We start from the raw sequence: 18,353 nt of genomic DNA on the forward strand, positions 1-18,353 counted from the left end.
ACTCAGTTAGCTAAACACAACTCAATTATAACAAAAAAACATTCGTGAATGACTTATATTTGCTGTCAACATATCAACAATACTTCAATGCGAAAAATCCTCTTTATTGCTTCAAAAATTAACCATAAAATTTTTAAATTGAATGACAGTTGTTGCCACTGGTGCGCTTTTCCTGACCGCTAGTATATTGTGCCTTCAAGTAAGGAATTAACAAAATGCGAAAAAAATTTTAAAAAACTTTTCAAACAAAAATTTATTATTATTTTATAGTAAATTTCATTAAAACTAATGTAATACTTAAGAGAATATTATTTAAAGAAGAACAAGTCAATGTTCTTTAACTTCGTTTCTGCATACCAAACCCCCTTATGTGCTTAAGATTATGTGTAACAAGTTTCATCACAATATCTCAAGTTTTACTCAATCAATATCTCCATTATTACTCAAGCTACTTAACTTAAGAGCTAAGTTAAGTTGTGCAAAAAAAGGCATTGGTTATTGTACTATGTTAAATCGCTCAGCTTGTATCTACAAAAAGGGAATTCCTCTAAATTTGTGTTATTAACATATTTCGCAAAAATTAAATTTGAAAAGTAAAATGGTATCCCAGACAATTTTGATACGTGCTAAATGAAACATAATCGGTTAAAAAATTAAAAATTAATTTAAATCAAAACCGCATAAAATGGAAATAAATATGTTTCATATAAAAGGAAACCATGAATTGTTACAATTTAAGAACGAGGTCTCATTTCACGTTTTCGTATGTAGGTCATCTAAAATTTATTTTACTTAGCATAAATAATTTTTGGCTTCAATTTTGTTAAAACATGATTAATATATATTTTCTATCGTTTTTTTAACCTCACTCAGCCACTCAAAATTTAAATCATCTCGTCATCCTGCTCATTTATATAGTGACGTATTCTGCCATACACACACGGTTTACAAAATTTGTTTACAGTATTTTGATCTTAATGCTGTAAGTGCTCTGAGTGCGGTTATGGCAAAACTGCTTTGTTTGCAGTTTTGGTTTATATTTCAACAGAAATAATTTAGATTCATTCCTGCGGATGATAAAATGTAAATTTAGTCTTAAGTCACCATCTAACAAATAAAGACGCACTCAAATTTTAAAAAATTTTGGGTTTTGGTTGAGTTGGCATGGGGCCATAAATACTTAAGTGGCGCAGTCGGTCGTGGTAACTTAAATGTTATCAGAAACAAAAAACACGCTTATAGATGCCCACGCAACGGTTAATATCGTGTTAAGTTCTAACAGAATCTTCGACAATAGTGCGACACCGTATAACGCAAAGTCATACATTAAGAAATCAGCAATTAAAAACTTCAACAAAGTAAAACAAATTGAGAATAAAACAAATAAAACTAAGAAATCAAAAATTAAGATCTTCAAAATAAATAAAAATAAGAAATCAACAATTAAGAATTTCAACCAAGTAAAATAAATTAAGAAACAACATATAACAACAACAAATAAAGCAAAATGACAGACCCTGAAGCAGCACCGACGTCTCTCTCAGACAGCAACATGAGCTAGGTCGCATACCAGATTGCTAGTGTTGAGTAGTTCGAAGGAGACCCAAACACGTTGTACACCTTTATTAGCCGAATCGACTACATATTGGGTCTTTATGTTAACGGAGACGCACGCCAACAGCAGATCCTGTTCGGACATATCGAGCGCGGTATCAGTGGAGATGTTATGCGCTGCATTTGAGTTAATGGCATGAGAACTTGAACAGACCTCAGACAACAGCTAATACTCAACTACAAGCCCTAGACCCCACACCACATCCTTCTGGAGGAATTTCGCAGGACCCCATACAAAGGCAATGTACGAGCATTTTTGGAGGAAGCAGAGAACCGCAGGCAAATACTAAACAGTAAGCGTGAATTAGAACAAAACTTTGAAGAAAAAACATTATACCTTAGATTAATCAAATCAAGCATAGAATCTCTAATAGATAAGTTGCCGCCGCACATTTATTTAAAAATCAGCAATCATAACATACCAGATTTGCGAACACTTACAGGAAAAGGGCATTTATGAACAGCCTAATTATTCAAATACAAATTTTCAGAAACAAAACTCTTCTGATAAGCCGAAAAAATTTCAAAACCATAACACCAATTATTCACCAATATCATACCTTACTTGGCGAATGTCACCATTTTATCAACAATCATATCAACACCCAACACCCAACAATCCTAAACCAAATTTCCAACCTCATCCAAATTATAATCCTCAAACAAGCCTACAACCACCAAACACACCTCGAACTAACACAATCAACAATCGACAAGCTACATTTGACCAGAACCGTTTTGGGCATCAGTTCCAATATCAAAATCAACATCCATCATATTCAAATTCTGTTGTACCCAATCAACCTACTAAGCGAGTGAGACCATCCAATAGCGATCAGAGTAGGATGAGTATTGAAGAGTTAAGACATCAGGAGGAAGCTGCTGATCAGCCACAAATATACTATTACACACTTTACTATCCGACTTATGACTATTCGAGTTATTATCCGGAACACCATGACCAAACAGACAACAGCAACCAGAATTTACCACAATTCCAACAGACCGATACAAACCAGTACGATTTTGACATCAATACATAAAAGGAAAAGAAAATCATGTGGCGGACGCTTTGCCTCGACTAAAATTGGAGGAGACATACATATTTTAGTGAACAGACCCAGCACAGTGCAGAAGAAGGCTACGGTGACTTGATTTTTATAACAGAAAAACCAATTAACGTATTCAACAAACAAGTAATATTTTCTAAATGCTCACCAAACATCAGAACTACAAAATATTTCAAAAAACACATACATAACTGTAATCTTTTATGACACTATGACCGAAGAAAAAGCTAAAAAATATTTGATCAACTACATATTTTTGTGGCAAGAGTAGCGCGTTGTATATTGAAAGCGACGCAGATTTCGAAATCATTCAAACCGCACACAGGGAGATCATAAACAATAATTATACAAAAATTCTTCGCAGCCTGATTTTGTTGAAAAACGTACTTACTTAAGCAGAATTAAAGGAACTGGTTCTGACTACTCATGAAAAACTTCTAAACCCCGGAACTCAGAAAACCACTAAATTTTTCGGTGAAACTTACTATATCCCTAACAACCAATTACTTATCCAAAACATTATAAATGAATGCCACATTTGCAATTTGGCAAAGACAGAACACCGTAACACAAACATGCCAATGAAACTACACCTAAACCAGAACATTGCCGCGATAAATTCATGATAGATATTGATTTATCCGAAGGCAAACATTATTTGAGCTGCATGGACATTTATTCGAAGTTCGCTACGTTGGAGCGGATAAGGACGAAGGACTGGATGGAATGTAAAAATGCACTTATGCGCATATTTAACCAACTGGGCAAGCCTAGACTATTGAAGGCAGACAGCGATGTCTTGAGAGTGAGGAGGTTGATTTACAGCTCAACACGACAAAGACAGGGATAGCGGACATAGAAGGACTACATAAAACAATTATTGAAAAGATCCGCATAATTAATACATCTGACAATGCCGAAGCCAAGTTGATCAAGATGGAAACAATTCTTTACATATACAATCACAAAACCAAACATGACACCACTGGACACCCAATACTTGACACTAAGGAAAACCAAGAATATCGCAAGATCGAGGAGATAGTTGCACTTATGAATCGGGAACGCGTATTGATAGCTGCGGTCCAAGAAACCAAACTAAACAGCCGCTCAGATCTTCTGAGTTATACATGTTTCAACGTAATACGTAAAGATCGCGAGCGAGATAATGGTGGTGGCCTAGCCTTCATATTGCACAACACCGTGCAGTATCGTCTAATCGATGAAGACATCGACCGCAGGGATACTACTCTAGAATGTCAGGGTATAGCCATCCGGTCCAGCAATGTCGAGCTCGAAATACTTAATATATACATCCCCTCAGTTACATGTTGCCCTACAGGATATCACCCGAATATAGGCGCGCTACTTCGTGGTGAAAACCGTTTGGTACTAGGCGACTTTAACGCTCACCACGACCTGTGGCGTTCCTGTCTGTCAAATGATCGTAGGGAGATGGAGCTGGCGGAACAGATTGACGATTCGACATTCTGCACAATGAATGACGAAGCCCCCACCAGAGTTATGGGCACCTGTAATAGCTCGCCCAATATTACCATTGCTAGTGGTGGTCTGATAAAAAACATAACCTGGTGAACTATGCTAACTCTCGCATCAGACCATCTGCCCATAATTATCTCGATCGAGAAACCTCCCGATTGCATTTCTGTGGACAACCGTACCTTCATTAACTTTAATAAAGCTAACTGGGTCGGTTTCACAGAATTTACTGAGAGCACGCTCTACCCATTCCTACGGACGTATGCGTTGGCGAACGTCAATTCCGCAAGGTGATCGCAGCAACTACCGCTCGCTTCATCCCGGCTGGAAGAATAGCGGAAATCCGTCCGAATTTTCCAGCCAAAACAGCCGTTTTAGCTAATGAGCGCGACACCTTACGCCATGCCGATCCCGGGGATTCTCGAATAAGGGATCTCAATTTGGAGATTCGGCGTATGGTAAATCTAAATAAGTGGACGAAATAGATAGAGCACCTGAAGTCCTGCAACCTCTCCTCCGGTGTGAGTAAGCTTTGGGCTACTGGTGAAGACCGAGGAAGAGGTTCTGAGTGTCATTAACACAGCAAAATCTTCAAAATCCATAGGCCCTTATGGAATTAATTTGCTAATGCTAAAGCATCTAGGCTCGACGGGAGTAAGTTATCTCAATAAGGTCCTCAACCTGTCGCTGACCACTCTTCAAATACCCGATGTGTGAAAAGTCAGAAGAGTAGTCCCACTACTGAAACCTGGGAAACCCGCCAACAAAGGGGAATCTTATCGTCCGATAACTCTCCTCTCCCCAGTAGTGAAGACACTTTAGGCCTTGTTACCCCCGAACTTCACTCACCATCTGAGCCTAGCCAGCCACCAGCATGAATTCCGAAAAGTGCACAGCACCACCACAGCACTTAGCCTATTAAACGCTCGGATAGTTCGTGGCCTAAACCAGAAACCACCCTGTGAGAGAACGATCCTCGTAGCGTTGGACTTGTCAAAAGCATTTGACACAGTCAACCACACAACTAATTAAACAGAGGGTTCCGCAGGGTGGTGTCCTCTCCCCGCTACTGTTTATCTTCTACATCTCAAAACTCCCGCCGCCACCAGAGGGGGTTTCCATATCCTCGTATGCAGATGATTGCACGATATTGACGTCAGGCAATGGAATCGATGACATGTGTGCGAAAGTAAACAGCTACCTCTGCGACCTTTCTCGTTTCCTCACTACACGGGACCTCACACTTTCCCTCACCACATCCATAGCGACCATTTTTTCGAACTGGACGAAGGAGTATAGACTTTAACTTAATATTGAAGTCGATGGCGTGAAAACTTCGACTGTCAATAACCCTAAGATTTTAGGTGTAACCTTCGTTAGTCTATGCTCCTTCACACCCCACACGACCGCGAATATCGCCAAGGTACTGAGCCGCAACAAAATCCTCAAGTCACTAGCCGGCAGCACATGGGGAAAAGACAAAGAAACGTTGTTGGCAACATACAAGGCAATCGGCCGGCCGGTCCTCAACTACGCAACACCTATATGGTCGCCTGGATGCAGTGATACGCAAATGAGGAAACTCCAGACCACGACGGGATGCCTTTTGATATCTCCAATCGAACACCTACACAGTGAGACGCTTATGCTCCCAGTTAAGGAGCATAATGAACTCCTCTCCAAGCAGTTCCTGCTGGGATGTTTTCGTAGAAATCATCCTTGCAGCCATCTGCTTGGAGCGGAACCGTCGACGACGTCGTACAGTACGCCGACCTGACTTCGGACGCAACTGACTTTCGACAGCTACTGACCGCCATTCACAGTGGAGCCATTAACACCTTCACAGACTCCCTTCCCGTGAATTGCGTTCTTGGAGTCAAACCACCACCCATCGCAGACGAAGAGCTCGAGTTGCCGCGAGAAACGCGAGTGACCCTAGCGCAGCTTCGTTCTGAATATTGTAGCAGGTTAAACTCCTACTTATCCGGAATAGACCCAGACATAACCAATGTATATCCTGCATGCAACGACTCTCCGCATGACACTGACCACCTCATTGCATGCCCTACCAACCCCACTCATCTAACACCCTTTTCCCTTTGGTCCGACCCCGTCGAAACAGCACGTTTCCTGCGCCTCCCGTTAGATGACGTCGATGACAACACAGATAACCCTTACCGTCCTAACGGGGATTGATAACCGTTAAAACAAAAACAACAACAAAAAAGAAAATAAGATAAACCAAATTAACATTGACAGGCAAAAATATGAAGTTGACACCAGATACAGAAAGGGGCCCCTACAGAAACGCAAATTAGAAAATCTAAAACCAAACAAAATTGTAGAACAAACAGACGATGATCATTACAAGATCACTAGCAGAAACAGAGTCACCCATTATTACAAAACACAATTTAAACAAGTAAGGAAAGGCTAAGTTCGGGTGTCACCGAACATTTTATACTCTCGCATGATAAAGTGATAATCGAGATTTCATTATACGTCATTTACATATTTTTCAAATACCGTATTATTGTAAAGTTTTATTCCGCTATCATCATTGGTTCCTAATGTACTATGTATATGTATATCATACAGAGAAGGCATCAGATGGAATTCAAAATAGCGTTATATTGTAAGAAGGCGTGTTTGTGAAGCGATTTCACCTATATTTCGTACACGTCATCAGGGTGTTAAGAAAATATTAAATATCGAATTTCATTGAAATCGGCGAAGTAGTTCCTGAGATATGGTTTTTGTTCCATAAGTGGGCGAGGCCACGCCCATTTTCAATTTTTAAAAAAAGCCTGGGTGCAGCTTCCTTCTGCAATTTCTTCCGTAAAATTTAGTGTTTCTGACGTTTTTTGTTAGTCCGTTAACGCACTTTTAGTGATTTTCAACATAACCTTTGTATGGGAGGTGGGCGTGGTTATTATCCGATTTCTTCCATTTTTAAACTGTATATGGAAATGCCTGAAGAAAACGACCCTGTAGAGTTTGGTTGACATAGCTATAGTACTTTCCGAGATTCGTACAAAAAACTTAGTAGGGGGCGGGGCCACGCCCACTTTTCCAAAGAAATTACGTCCAAATATGCCCCTCCCTAATGCGATCCTTCGTGCCAAATTTCACTTTAATATCTTTATTTATGGCTTAGTTATGACACTTTATAGGTTTTCGGTTTCCGCCATTTTGTGGGCGTGGCAGTAGGCCGAATTTTTGCCCATCTTCGAATTTAACCTTCTTATGGAGCCCAGAAATACGTGCACCAAGTTTCATCATGATATCTCAATTTTTAACTCAAGTTACAGCTTGCACGGACGGGCGGACGGACAGTCGGACAGACAGACGGACGGACGGACGGACGGACGGACGGACGGACGGACGGACAGACGGACGGACGGACAGACAGACATCCGGATTTCGACTCTACTCGTCACCCTGATCACTTTGGTATATATAACCCTATATCTGACTCTTTTAGTTTTAGGACTTACAAACAACCGTTATGTGAACACAACTATAATACTCTCCTTAGCAACATTGTTGCGAGAGTATAAAAACGTAAGAAAATTATCAGATCCCAACTCCACAGGTATTTGGTGTACAGTAGCATTGCTGCTCATTTTGACTGGCACAGACTACACACAACAAATCTAATTAAATGACATTACCACCGGCTACGGATATCTCCTGTTTTTCGGACAAACCAATCCAGATATCATTATCCTTTGAACACCATTGTTTAACAATCAACTTGACAAAAATAAACCAGGTAACAGATTACTTCAAAGAAAAGCTGCGTGGCGGTTACCAGGCACCACAAATCAAATTTTTATACAATAAACTGAGAAGATTGAATGGGCAAAAATCAAACAGCTACGAAAATCAGAAATCAGCATAAGTCACCGTTATTCGTTTTTCTGCTTTCTGCTTTGCTGTAGCTTTCGATCGTATACATAAGTTGCCGCAGCAGCTATCGACAATTTTCGACAGTCGTCAGCAGTCACAGTCGAGAAAAGTAATGCATTCGACTTTTTGCTACTTTTGATTTTTTTGGCTGTTGCTTTCGATCAGCAGCGTAAGTCGAAAAAAGCAAGAAGCGTCCGATTCGTGGAAGTCGACCGTTGCGACCGTTTTTGGTTAGTTACGACTTTAAAGAAATGTTTGGCAATTACTTATCGGACGCTTCTTGCTTTTTTCGACTTACGCTGCTGATCAAAAGCAACAGCGACAAAAATCAAAAGTAGCAAAAAGTCGAATGCATTACTTTTCGCGACTGTGACTGCTGACGACTGTCGAAAATTGTCGATAGCTGCTGCGGCAACTTATGTATACGATCGAAAGCTACAGCAAAGCAGAAAGCAGAAAAACGAATAACGGCGACTTATGCTGATTTATGATTTTCGTAGCTGTTTGACCGCTCGGGTTTGGGGCCGCGACGAGGCGCGTGGTTAGAAGTGCTGTAACTTATTTTCTACTGGTCGAATCTCTATGAAAATTTGAGAAAATGTTCTCAAGAAGTTGTTCTTTAAGATAAAGCAATAAAAAATTTCGATTTTTTTAAATTAAAAAAGGTATATAACCCCTTAATCCCATTATATACACCGATAATGGAAGGGCAGTGACGTATTCTGCCATCCACACACGGCTTACAAAATTTGTTTACAGTATTTTGATCTTAATGCTCTAAGTGCTCTGAGTGCGGCTATGGCAAAACTGCTTTGTTTGCAGTTTTGGTTTATATTTCAACAGAAATTCATTCATTCTTGCGGATGATAAAATGTAAATTTAGTCTTATGTCACCATCTAACAAATAAAGACGCACTAAAATTTTAAACAATTTTGAGTTTTTTTTTATTTTTATGGCACAGGGCCATAAATACGTAAGTATTTATACACTCGGGGCCACGCAAAGCTTACCACTATACTTTATTAAATTTTTTCTTCAATTTTTTTTTTGTAAGTTGTTCGTAAGCAGAAGTAAACTAAATTATATTATATGGTTATAATTAAGGTTTTTAATTTCTTACGTAATAATAATGAGGAGGATGGAGTCATGTGTAGAAGTTCACGGAAGTGAGGAAAGTTCTCTGATCGCCATTCACTTGGGAGTGGCCAGAAACGATTCTTTTACACATGGCTGAAGCAGCTCACATCTTCCGGTCTTTGACCAAGTATCCTCTGGGTAGCCTAAGAACATCCGTTCGAAGGCGAGCTAAAGTGAGAAGGCAAAACATCCCCCACATAGGGTTGTGCGCTGGGTTTGGGACCCGCCGCGTCAAAAACCCCCCCAATGAAAAGGGGGGAATGAACAACAAGCCTCCGATGAGAGACCCCCCTTTTGATGACGACCATGGCAAATGAAATAAGGACTACGAATTAAGGGCATGCACCTGGAATGTCCGGGCCCTTAATTGGGAAGGTGCCACTGCCCAGCTGGTTGATGTGCTCGCGAAAATAAAGGCTGACATCACCGCCGTCCAAGAAATACGATGAACGGGACAAGGACACAGACGAGTAGGTCCTTGTGAAATTTACTACAGTGGCCATATAAAGGAGCGTAAGTTTGGTGTTGGATTCGTGGTGGGAGAGAGACTCCGTCGCCGAGTACTATCATTCACTCCGGTGAATAAACATCTAGCCACAATCCGCATCAAAGCGATGTTCTTCAACATATCGCTGATTTGCGCCCACGCCCCGACGGAAGAGAAGGTCGATGTGACCAAAGATGTCTTCCATGAGCGCTTGGAACGCGCTTATGAGAGCTGCCCCCGCCACGATGTCAAAATCGTGCTTGGCGACTTTAACGCCAGGGTGGGCAAAGAAGGTATATTTAGCAATACGGTCGGTAAATTCAGCCTCCACGACGAAACATCCCCAAATCGGTTGAGGCTGATCGACTTCGCCGGGGCCCAAAATATGGTTATCTGTGGTACTAGATTCCAGCACAAGAAGATACATGAAGCTACCTGGCTGTCTCCGGATCGAAAAGCCACCAACCAGACCGATCATGTTGTGATAGACGGAAGACACGTCTCCAGTGTTCTATACGTGCGTACGCTCCGAGGTCCTGACGTCGACTCGGACCACTATACTGTTGCAGCAAAGACTCGCACCTGCCTCTGTGCAGCAAAAAACGCACGTCAACAAACACAAGGAATGTTCAACGTCGAGAAGCTGCAATCACAATTTACTACTCGGCTTGCACCGCTGCTCTCTGAAAGCACTCGTCAACAACTCGCTATAAGGGAACTGTGGGACGGCATTTCAAACTGCTTACGTACAGCTGCAACCGAAACCATTGGTTTTCGGAAACTGCAAAAGAACAGATGGTACGACGAGGAGTGCCGTGTCGCAGCGGAGAGAAAACAGACTGCCTACCTCGCAACGTTGCGATCGACCACAACAAGTGCGGGATGGGATAAATACCGAGAGTTGAAGAGGGAAGCGAGACGCATTTGCAGACAGAAAAAGAAAAAGGCCGAAATGTGTGAGTACGAAAAGCTTGATAAGCTGGCCGACAGGGGTAATGCTCGAAAATTCTACGAACAAATGCGGCGGTTTACAGAAGGTTTCAAAACCGGAGCATACACTTGTAGAACTCCCAAAGGTTATCTAGACACCGATGCCCAGAGCATACTTAAATTATGGAGGAAACACTTCTCCAGCCTGCTGAATGGCAAGGAAAGTACAACACCAGGAGGAGGCGAACCCGATTCCCCAATCGATGACGATGGAGCAGACGTTCCATTGCCCGACCATGAAGAAGTTCGAATAGCAATTACCCGCCTGGAGAACAACGAAGCGTCGGGGTCCGATGGATTACCGGCCGAGATATTCAAACACGGCGGCGAAGAACAAATAAGGAGCATGCATCAGCTTCTTTGTAAAATAAGAATATTTGGAATTTAAGTTTGCTCTGCCCAATCCATAAAAAAGGAGGCCCCACAATCTGCGCCAACTAACGTGGGATAAGCGTCCTCAACATCGCATATAAGGTTCTATCGAGCGTATTGTGTGAAAGATTAAGGCACACCGTCAACAAACTGATTGGACCTTATCAGTGTGGCCTTAGACCTGGCAAATCAACAACCGACCAGATATTCACCATGCGCCAAATCCTGGAAAATACCCATGAAAGGAGAATCGACACACACCACCTCTTCGTCGATTTCAAAGCTGCTTTCGACAGCACGAAAAGGCGCTGCCTTTATGTCGCGATGTTTGAATTTGGTATCCCCGCAAAACTAATACGGCTGTGTAAACTGACGTTGAGAAACACAAAAAGCTCCGTCAGGATCGGGAAGGACCTCTCCGCGCCGTTCGATACCAAACGAGGTTTTAGACAAGGCGACTCTCTATCGTGCGTCTTCTTCAACCTGCTTCCGGAGAAAATAGTTCGAGCTGAAGAACTAAACAGACAAGGTACCATCTTCTATGAGAGTGTACAGCTACTGGCGTATGCCGATGATATTGATATCTCAGGCTGGACAAGGAAGTACAGAAAATGGGTGTGGCTGTGAACGAGTGCAAGACGAAATATCTCCTGTCATCAAACAAACAGTAGTCGCACTCTCGACTTGGCTCTCACGTCACTGTTGACAGTCATAACTTTGAAGTTGTAGATAATTTCGTTTATTTAGGAACTAGTATTAAAACCATCAACAACGTCAGCCTGGAAATCCAACACAGGTGCTACTTCGAACTGAGTGGGCAATTGAAAAGTGAAGTCCTCTCTCGCAGAACAAAAGCCAAACTCTATAAGCCGTTCATAATTCCCGTCCTTCTATATGGTGCAGAGGCTTGGACGATGACAGCAACTGATGAGTCGACGTTACGAGTTTTCCAGAGAAAAATTCTGCGAAAGATTTATGGTCCTTTGCGCGTTGGCCACGGCGAATATCGCATTCGAGGGAACGAAAAACTGTACGAGATATACGATGACATTGACATAGTTCGGCGAATTAAAAGACAGCGGCTACGATGGCTAGGTCTTGTTGTCCGGATGGACGAAAACACTCCAGTTCTGAAAGTATTCGACGCAGTACCCACCGGGGGAAGCAGAGGAAGAGGAAGACCTCCACTTCGTTGGAAGGACCAAGTGGAGAAGGACCTGGCTTCGCTTGGAATATCCAATTGGCGCCACGTAGCGAAAAGAAGAAACGACTGGCGCGCTGTTGTTTACTCGACTATAATCGCGTAAGCGGTGTCTACGCCAATTAAGAAGAAGAATAATGAGTAAACACAAACCAGCTTTTCTGTGCTTATACAAAAGCGGCCGATTTTATTATTTTTAAAATAATACCGCGACTAAACTTTGTGTTTCAATTAAGCAAAAATAACATAAAACATTAATTTCAATTACACTATAATTAAATTAAATTAAAAAAATATATATATAATTTTTCCATCGCATATCAGCCTCTTACATTTCGAGCTCATTTTGAAAAGCTCACCAACTTTCAAATGATTTGATCTAAAGGTGTGTTTTGTTTTTAATTTTTAAAACTTTTGATAAATAACATGTTAACTTATTTTTAATTAAAAAACTTCTATGCCGCAAAAAGTATCGCTATAAATTGTTGTCAAATATGCACAGCGCTTGAAAATTTTGAGTGGTTAGCTTTTTGCGGTTACGAGTGTATGTATATACTAGCTTTGCCGCGCGATGTTATCCGCGGTTTATTAGGTAAAATAATTTAGTGATTAAACACATTTTCATAAGCAAGATAATTTAAATTTGAGCATCGGAAAAATCAATTACAAAATTTGATGACTGATTTGATTGACGGTAAATAACATTGCGAGACTTATGCTTCATTTAGTCACCGACATGCCGTCTTTACGTAGTGCCAACACAGTTGTTGTTCTCTCCTGTTGATTACATTTGAGCAATGTTGCCATTGTTCAATTTGTACAAATTGTTTTCAAAACTTTTAGCTTATGTTGCCATTGTTCAATTTGTACCAATGGTTCTCAAAACTTTTAGCTTAGCTGTTATAATTTTTATCAATGCAAAACATCAAAACTTAATTCTAATTATTAAATATGTTGTACTTATTTATAAACAATTGTATTCGACTGTAACTTTAAGTTGGTTTAAGAATATTTCAAATACATATATTCAAGTTATTTTTTTAATTACTACAAAATATCGAGACTGGCAACCCTGTTTAAGAGAGCAAAATTGTTCAAAAAATCGATTTTTTTATTGTTTCGTTAAATTCTCCGCGTTTTTGAAGTCGGTTGACAAGATTTCTCGAGAACTACTCAACCGATCTTCATGATTTGAGATACAATCCTTAAAGCTTCGGGCGAAGGATTTTTTCGGTTACATCTATTTGTAAAAGTGTGTGCCAAAATCCAATTTCCAGTTCTAATTTAAGTTTTTGTTTTAAACACGTATTTTTCACTTTAGATGATGCTGTATGGAGTTATCCTGCCAACGCGGGCGCATCTTTTTTCCAAGGGATCACTGGAAATGGTGTCGTAATGGTCGAGTTTAAAGTATTTTTTTCCAAAAACTCAAAATTTCTTTGATAGTAGTTGTGTTTGTTACAATAAAAATTCTAATAAAATATTTCATTTTTATTTGAGAAAATAATTGTTGAAAAAAGATGTTTTTTACCAGAGGAAACCAATGTAACCCTTTAATAGAGTTCATTCGTTTATACGAAAAAAAATCCAATCTACTAAATATTCAAGTTACGGGAGGTAGAAGCGGTGGTGAGTTTTGAAACAGCAACAATGCTCAAATGATAACAACAACATCTACGTTGTCACTATTGAAGGATGGCACGTGTGTATGCTAATAAAAATAGTTCTTGCTCTCGACCTTGAGTTTGCTTGTAATTTGCATGGTGATGAATGAATTTGCACCGATCTATGTAGCACCGATCTTTAACTCTCGGAACATTGTATTTGTGAAGTGTGTTGCCTTAACTTCAGATTTGAATTCGATCGAGGATCTGTGTGGAATTTTTCAGAAAAAATTTACGCATTTTTCGAGCAATATGACAGCTTTAAGCCATTAAAACTTGCAGTCTTTTTTTGTGAGTGGGGGGTCAAACCACGTCAAGTGGTCCATGAAAATTTCGAAAAGTCTCAGATTTGGTAAATTAGCAGTTCATTAGGAATGGGACCAGACGCATACCCTGTGGTATAAATATTTCGTCAAAATTCTGTTTTTTGTTAAAGTTATTGATAGTTGAAATTTAGAGCACAATAAAATTGTAAAATTATTTTCTCATAAACTGCTGGAGATAAATCGATGAAATTTTGTGAAGTCAAAGAAAAATGTACGTGCTATATTAGAAATATTTTTCCATGGTCCTTTTGTTTAAATAATAATATTTTATATAATTTTTTGTTAAACAATTGAAATTGAAAGTATGTGACACAACGCGGAAAATATTCACCTTTAATAATCTATAAAAAAAATTTTGTTCATTCATACCATTCCAAAGATATTGCATTTTTTGTCCTCCTAACTCTCTTAAAACGTATGGCTTACTACATTCAGACAACAAATTTGTTTGCAATACCTTCAGTTTTTTCGAATGGCGCTTGTGGAGTTCGTACGCAATACATTTGTATAAAGTTTTGACAATCCTCGGCGTTTATTCTTGCCTTAAGTGCGGTAATAAAATTGTTCATTTATTCAAGAACTTATCATTTCCTTCCTTGTTTTGCGCCAAATATGAATGACCACGTTCTAAGTTTATACATGCTTATATGCAGGGGCAGATTCTGAGTAGAATTTTAGGGGAAGAACTGTATAATTTTGTACTTGATTTGAAAAATCTAAATCTAATCTTCTAACTTTATTTTTGATACATATTTCAACATTTATCACACAGGCAATGCCGTAGTTTATGTTGAGGAGCCATTCAACTTTTCTGAAACATCGTTGTTCTGAGCCAAGTTTTGATTCGGCACAAAAAAGAAAATAAGCGTTCAGCGCTGGCATTTGTGGCTGGTAAGAGTATGAATCGTCGGATATACATATGTATATCCTTATCGCAAGTCTGAGGGTTCCTAAGGCAGAAACCACTTGCGTTCTCGTAATCATTTGCATCTTCCATATCCAAAGCGCTACTTCTGCTTTGAGCTTCGATTTTTGCAGTTCATTGTTTTTTGGCAAAATTTTCTCAAAATTTCTAACTAGGCATTCATTTAGTACAGTTATATCTTCTTCTTCTAAGTTTAGGTTAAATTTTGGTAACAGCTGACTCAAATTGAAACTTTGAAGAACTCCTTTGGACAACCGCGTTTTTAAATCTTGCATGTAGTAAATCTGTAGAAGTCTTCCCAGCTTTGAGATGGGTGACTGTTTCGATGACTCTGACAACCATTCTGGTTTTTTCACTTCCACATCAACAATTCAGCAATCTGTGTAGCATTTGAAAAAACTGCATGAAAGTGAAGATCAGCCCGTATTCTTCGTATGTTCAGTGTTGCAACCAATGTTGTTATGACGTTTGATGATTTCGAAAATTCGATTTATTCTTTCTGCAAAATCACACAAAGTGGCTGCAACACTTAATCATCTTCGTAGTTTTAGTCGGCTAGGCTGCAATTATTATCAATATAGTGTTAATAGTTCTATCACCAATACCATAATTAGTATTTATTTTGAAATGCTTACAATGTCAACTGATGTTGTCGTGGTACAACTTCCAATTGGCTGCGATGATTTGTAGAACTCGATTGACCCTTCGTTTTGAGTCTCTTGAGGACTTCCACGTAAAACTTGGCGTTGACGGTTTGTCCAGGAGGAACAAATTCATGGTGGACGATGCCTTTTATGTTAAGAAAGACAATGAGCATATGGTTCACTTTGGATTTACTCATTTATCAGCGACCTCTTCCCGGCCCTCCGAAAAGGTCTAGTGCCACTGAAACACACCACTTCTTGCTAAAGCAACATCTGTGTAAGCCTGATTGATCATACGTCTTTGTCGCATATTTACAGAGCTTCACAAAGACTCCAATCGCGTACCTCTGCTCTAACGAACGGTGTATTTTCAACTTGCATCACTCGCAGAAACATGTCGCTCGAAAATGTTTGACCTGGCTCTCCTGGTGCTCGGAGACAACTGACCAGTCGCTCGTTCATTAGTGAGGAACGCCATCTACCAAATCCAGTCGGTGCATGCACGCTCCGAAGTACAGCCGCGGTGGAAGAAAATCAGTTCAATTACATTCGGACAAACCCTGTAGACACTGGGGTCCATATATTTGGTATCTAGGGGCTTTAACAGTTTTTGTTGGATTTGAGCAATTTAAGGTCAGAAAGGGGAATACAATAAATGGATTATACAACCAAAGTTTTGACCCGTTAAATTAATTAATTCTTGATCTTGCATCATTTTCGCAGTGTGAAGTAAGAATAAGAGAAGAGTGTACCAAGTGTGGTTGCTCAATTTTTATACCGGCTTCTTTAAGCCTCTTTCATAGCATTTTTAAGCAACGTTACATGGGCAGAGGCGGAAATATCATTCGATTTCATCCATTTCCACACTTGTCCTAAGCGAATTTGGCTATGTTAAGTGTAGTGGTCTAGAAGATATGTACATTAAACATATGGTGGAGACACGTTCACTTTTTAAAAATTTTCAGCTCACAGGTGCTCACCTTGTTACTGCAATCCTCTGTGTCAAGTTTTAACTTTGTATCTTATTTTAGTGCTTAGTTATGCCACTTTGAATGGTAATCACCCGTATTTCACTTATTCCCGTCATCCTGATCATTTATGTATACATAGTCCTATGTCTATTTCGATTAGTTTTAGGTGATAGGTACAACCGTTGTGTGAACAAAACTATTATACTCTGTAGCAACAATTTGCAGGACTATACACATTATAATGTTATGTTGCCATTGCATGCCATATATTTTACATTCACATCCTATAGTTTAAAAATAATCGAAATTGGACTGCAATCACGCCCACTTCCAACATAACACAATAATGATTTTCTTTTACTTTACATCATATAAATCCAAACCATAACAATTCAAGTCCTCGTATACGGAAATTAAAGATTTCAGCTTCATATTCAGCCTTTCTGCCGCAAATAACAGACAATCTTCTCGCTGTCTTAATAAAATTAAGTTGACATTTATGGTATTCAGAGTTTACTTTTAAAGTTAATAGGTGGCAACTTTAACAAGATAACACATTCAAACTGTGAGCAACCCTTCTAACAGCTGATTCGAACTGTCAAAAATTGTGTAGCTACAAAAATATTTACATGTAAGCAATGCCTCGCAGAAGTGGAAAAGAAAAATTACTAAACGGACTGTGCTTAAAAAACATGTTGGTATTGCTGCTCCAAGATTCAAGTAGGCGCACATTTCTATATTCATATAACTTTTATAATTTTGCGCATTGATTTAAGCAGTGAAGATGAGGACTGCGATATTCTAACGGACTTTAATGTTAGTGCAGCAAAAATTTATGTCCTCAAGAAGATACAGCCACGTAAATGTGCCAAAATCTAAAAATTGGATTGACACAATCCTTCCCAACTTCGATAACAATCGTATGCGGCAAATGTTACGACTGGAATCTCCGGAATTTCAACATATTTTAAGCTTAATCAAAGAAGATACTGCTTTTAAAAATAAAAATTCGGTTCCTCAAATGCCAGTGGAATTGCAATTAAAGATCGCACTTTTCCGTTTTGGTTCTAGTGGGGATAGTGCATCCATCAGAAAGGTTGCAACCTTGTTTGGAGTTGGAGATGGAGGAACTGTGTTCAGGCCGCATTATTTCTGCCATCGTAAATTTGAAATCTAAGTTTTTGTGTTGGCCAACTAGGGAAGAAAGACGCAAACTTGTAGCCAATACAATGCACTAGCTGCCAGGGTGCATTGGCTATGTCGATGGCACTGAAATACGTTTGTCGGAATCTCCAATTAAGGATCATGAATTCTATTTTTCCAGGAAAAAACAGTATTCCATGAAAATGCAAATAGTGCGCGACTATTCTTTGAGAATTCGACAAGCAATAATTGGATATAGGGGCAGTGTACATGATGCTAAAATTTTTGCAGAATCAGCTATTGGACGAGCACCTGGAAATTATTTTTGTGAAAGGCAATGGATAGCCGGTGATTCTGCGTATCCCTTAAATAGAAATATAATTACACCTTTTCGGC

General features: G+C 39.6%; 1 long non-coding RNA gene across 1 annotated transcript; it reads left to right on the forward strand.

Moving 5' to 3' along the window:
* Window positions 1–17,403: 17,403 nt before the first annotated feature.
* LOC120780289 lies at window positions 17,404–17,858 on the forward strand. Its single transcript, XR_005705850.1, has 2 exons — window positions 17,404–17,534; window positions 17,594–17,858. It is a non-coding gene; the product is annotated as an uncharacterized LOC120780289 (long non-coding RNA).
* Window positions 17,859–18,353: the final 495 nt, after the last annotated feature.

This window comes from Bactrocera tryoni, unplaced genomic scaffold (assembly GCF_016617805.1).
Source record: "Bactrocera tryoni isolate S06 unplaced genomic scaffold, CSIRO_BtryS06_freeze2 scaffold_25, whole genome shotgun sequence".
In the NCBI taxonomy this organism is placed as follows: domain Eukaryota; kingdom Metazoa; phylum Arthropoda; class Insecta; order Diptera; family Tephritidae; genus Bactrocera; species Bactrocera tryoni.